The 4,688-nt window shown below is 57.9% G+C and overlaps 1 long non-coding RNA gene across 1 annotated transcript in view; it reads left to right on the plus strand.

The window, feature by feature from the left end:
• The first annotated feature begins 495 nt into the window (after positions 1-495).
• LOC115068669 overlaps positions 496-4,688 on the plus strand; it is a 15,331-nt gene continuing 11,138 nt past the window's right edge. Inside the window, exon 1 of the long non-coding RNA XR_003847999.1 lies at positions 496-603. This is a non-coding gene — a long non-coding RNA (uncharacterized LOC115068669). The remainder of the gene's footprint in view (positions 604-4,688) is intronic.

A 4,688-nucleotide genomic window follows, 5' to 3' on the forward strand; every position in this document is an offset into this window, starting at 1 on the left:
GAGGGGGTGGGGGGGGGGGTCTGGAGGCCACAGAAGAGGCAGCCCAGTAGACCTGAAGCCTGTGTCAGGAAGTGAGGTGTTGGTGAGGTGTGGGCTGTGTGCTGGGGGAGGGGTGCATTCCATTCTTTGTCTTGTATGTGCTTGCCCAGGTGTGCAAGTGTCCTGTGTCCTGTGTGATGGTGCATGTTTGTGCCTGTGTGGGATGTGTTCTGTGTGTTGTGAGGTGTGTGTGCTGGGGGTGTGTGTACGTGTGCATATGCCTGTGTACGTGTGTGTACGTGTGTTTGTGTGGGGTGGTGCTAACTGGGACTGTCCCAGAGGGAAGAGGGAAAGGAGATGGAGTAGGAGGAGTTAATCAGCCTAGGCCTGGAGAGTTCCAGCAGCACAAACAGCCTGTGCCAAGGCCTGGAGGCTTGAGGAGGAGCCTGAGGACTTGAAAGAGCTCCAGAAGGGCTGGGGTAGGAGGGCAGGATGGGGGCCCCGCAGCCCGCCAGGTCCGTTAACCTCCAAGATGTGTGGGCAGAGTCCAAGGGCCGGTAGAGACCCAGCCACTGACCAGTCTGGGGTTGAGCTGACCCAGGGGCAGATAGATGCTGGATAGAGGTAAGGAAGAACAGTCTGGAAACCTGAGCCAGGTCCTGATCCCCAACCCCATTAGCCCCTGAGAGCAACAGGCTGAGCTAGCCTCAGTTTTTCCCTCTGTGAGGTAGGTCCCAAAACCACATGCCAAACAGCCCAAGAGAGTTGGAGACCTGCAGGCCCTGGGGTTGCTTGCTCCGTGTGATGCCTGACAGCTGGGTTGTCTTTTGTTAGCAAGTCTCAGTACCTGTGGCTGGGGGAGGGAGGAGGCAGCCAGCGTCAGGATTTGAACCCAGATCTGATACCAATAGCAACCCCAAACACAGTCACCCCCCAACAGCTAGCCAGCACACAGCAAGTGTGGGACTTTCCCCCTTGTTCCCTGACACACAGACACCCCCAGAGACATTTCACTATATTACAGGGTGCCTTTTCAGAGCTGAGATAGGGGGCCTGTAGAGAAGTGTCCCCATAATTGTGTTTGTATTTTTGTGGAACTCTCTGTCCCCCATCCCAGGAGCTGTTCCACAGTCCCTGCCTCCCCTCTGATGTTGTGGGGTGCAGTTTCTCACTGACCACGGTCTGGTAGGTCAGCTGCTGCTGGGGACCCTGGGTGGTGGATCTCTTTCTCATTCCAGCCTCAGTTTACTTAGTTTGCATAATTGGCTCCATAAATCTTCACCGATTTTTCTGTAGTTTTTGTTTTTTGTTTTGTTTTTGAGATAGGGTCTGACTCCACAGCCTAGGCTGCACTGAAATCCACACTACCAGGCCCCCCGGAGTGTCTTGGCCGCTGGGCCCTGACGTCAAGCAGGGCCACGGGAGCAGGGATCTGCACAAACAGATGTCGCAGGCCAGGGCTACCGGGGCGGCGATGACTCAGGGCCTGAGACCGCGGGGCGGGAAGCGGAAAGTTTTGAGCCTCTGACATCAGCGGCTGAGCGCAGGCAGGGCTCCGGGAAGGAGGCCTGGCGCGCAGCCCACCCGAGGGCGAGGGCGAGGGCGGTCGGGGAGGAGGAGGGGACCGGGATGCAGGGGAGGAGGGAGCCCGGATGCAGGGGAAGAGGGGTCCTGGATGTAGGGGAGGAGGGGACCGGGATGCAGGAGAGGAGGGGATAGGGATTGAGGGGATCAGGATGTAGAGGAGGGGACCGCTGTGGTGGGGGGGAGGGGACAGGGACGCAAGGGTGGAGGGGACCGGGCGCAGGGGTACAGGGGACCCGGCCGGTAGGTGTGGAAGGGACAGGGACTCGGGTGGAGGGGACCGGGGCGCAGGGGTCCCGCTCGCCGGCCGGGTCTCGCAGGGCCCGCGGAGCCTCTCCACTCGCCCGCTCCGCGGAGCTCTGCTCAGGAGGCACAGCATCCATCCTGCTGCGTCCCTGCATTTTAATTACCGCCGCATTAATATTCATGAGCCGGGACTCGAGAGGGACCGCGGGCTGTCATCTCTTCGCCCGCGCACCCCCGCACCCCTCTTCCTCCGCTGAGTCGTGGGCTTCATCCTTCCCGTTCCCTCCCCGCCCCACGCCAGCGCCAACTGTTTGCGCTCAGTAGAGCCAGGGTGTGAGTGTGAGCTGGTGTGTGAGTGTGAGCTGGTGTGGGGGGAATGTGGGCAGGCGTGTGTGTGTGCGTGTGTGTATGCCTGGACCTGTGCAGCCTTTGTGTGTGAATGTGTGTAGAGGGCACGTAGTGCAGGCAGAGTGTAGGTGTGCCTGCCAGTGTGCCCTGACCTGTTCAGTGCCTGTATATGCAGTGTGCTGATGTATCTGTGTGCACTAGCACCTGTGCTGTGGGAGTGTGTCCCTGTACACGGGTGTGTGCTGTGGGAGTGTGTCCCTGTACACGGGTGTGTGCTGTGGGAGTGTCCATGGGCACGTATGTGCTGTGTGTGTGTGGGGGGGTGTCTATGTGTGTAGGTGTGTGCTGTGAGGTGTGTCTGTGTGCCCGGATGATTGTGCTGTTTCTAGGCCATTCTCTCCTGTGCTGGGAGAAGGAGGGCGGGAGCTGCTCAGGCCAGCAGAGCCTGACTGAAACATGGAAGGCCGTGTTCAGGGAGGCCTGGACTTGTCTACAGGTATAAGCAGACACAGCCTGGCGGTTGGCTATCTTCACTGCCTGCTTGCTGGTGGCTGAAAGTGCCCGCCAGACTCCTTTCAGAGGACCTTCCCAGTGGATATGTGCAGAGCCTGACACTGGGGAAACTGGTGCAGGTGGTGGGAGGAGGAAACGATCTGAACCTTGACCCCTGACTTAACAACGGCCCACACAGTGCCCTCTTGTTGGCACAGGGTCTTCATCTTGTGAACTGGGCGTACCTGGACGTTCCTTCGGGCCACAGGCCCCTCTCAAAGGTTCTCTGACACTGACCCACTTTTCTCTCCCAAGAAAGTCGGCATTCCAAAGCCTTGCCTGGCTGTCCTTGATTCCTTTCTTCATCTCCCCAGCCAAGCTTGACTGCTGGAAGCCACCTACACACCAGGGCCCCACAGAGCACACAGCTCAGGCCAGGGGATCAGGCTCGGAGGCTCTGGGGCCTCCTGCCTGGGCCTAAGATCAGTTGTTCACCAGCCCACCCACCTATCCATCTACCCACGCTTCTATCCATCCACTCACCCACCCAACCACCCATCTATCTGCCCACCTACCTACCCATCCATTCACCAATCATTTCATTATCCATCCATTCGCCTACCCTCCCATTCATCCACCCACCTATCATCTGTTTACCCACCTATCCATCCACCCATCTATCCATCTGCCCACTCACCAACCCACCCATTCACCCATCTACTACCTATCCATCTACCCATCCATTCACCCACCTATCCATCCATTTACCCACCCAACCACCCATCTTATCTGCTCACCTACCTACTCATCTATCCATCTCTCCACCCACCCTCCCATCCATCCGTCCATCCATCCATCCATTCATTCACTAATCCATCTCTCCACCGCCCACTTACCCATCCTTCCATCGTTCCATCATCCATCCATTTTTTTCCTACCATGCTTAATTGCCTCCTGTGTCTGTTTAGTCTCATTGAAACTTAGCTTGGGTCAGTGCTAGGACTCAGTTCATCTCTTCCTCCTGGTGAGGCAAGGGCACAGGGAGACAGAACACGGCCCAAAGAGGCTGAGTTACTCAGCCAGGTCACACAGCCATGTGTGCAAAGTACTCCAAGTTCAAGTTGTTTTGGGGGTGATGACCCAATTGGGGCATCCCTGGTCCTCTTGGTGGTCAAAGGACTTCAACACTACTGTCCTAGCCTCTCCAGGGGAAGACTCAGGGGAAGGGCGGAGGGCAACAGCCTCTGTCCCATGGTGGTGTTTCAGTTGCTAAGCCAGCCTTTGGGACATCTGGGGGGAGGGTCCTTCACCATCCCCCACTTCAGCCCCACCAAGGAGCCTGCCCAGCTGCACCTCTGAGCTCCACCCAAGCCCTTCCAGCTTTGCCAGACAGACTGGAAATTTCTGCTCAGCCTCTGGGTCTGGGTTGATTGCCACACTGCTAGTCGCGGGACAGGGGAGGGGCCAGGCTGCTCAGCCTCAGATGGGGCTCTGTCTTCTTAAGGCTGCAGTATAAGGTCAGTGGGGGGAGGAGGAAGGGTTTCTGGGGTATGGAGAGTCCCTTGGTGGCCAAGTGCCAAGGACTGAACTTTGGCCAGGCCCAGTCTGGACCTGCAGGGTCTCCAGGAACTTTCTATTAGTCAGGAGAGGCCAGACCTGCTACTAAAGTTCTAACAGAGAAAGGCTACAGGGCCATACAGGGAAGGGGCCCAGCTTATGACAGGCCACAGATCCTGCTCAGTCACTACTAGGTCCAGGCAGAGCTCCTCGGTGTCAGGAGGCTCTGGAGCACTCTGGGTGTGATTCAGCCAGGGGCCTAGGGCTTCTGTTCTGGGGTCCCAGCACTGTCACCAGGCTTAAAGTCACAACAGATAAGAGGGCTAACTGGAGAGCCTAGGCACCAGGGACAGGGTCAGCTGTCCCAGTAGGTCGACAGTAGTAGGGCCACCCAACAGTGACCCCTTGTCGCTGAGGTTCCCTGAAGTTAAAAGGGTCTACCCAGAAGACCTGGGAAAGGAGCCTGGGGTGGAGGGGACCAG

This window comes from Nannospalax galili, unplaced genomic scaffold (assembly GCF_000622305.1).
Source record: "Nannospalax galili isolate Female #2095 unplaced genomic scaffold, S.galili_v1.0 scaffold290, whole genome shotgun sequence".
NCBI lineage: Eukaryota > Metazoa > Chordata > Mammalia > Rodentia > Spalacidae > Nannospalax > Nannospalax galili.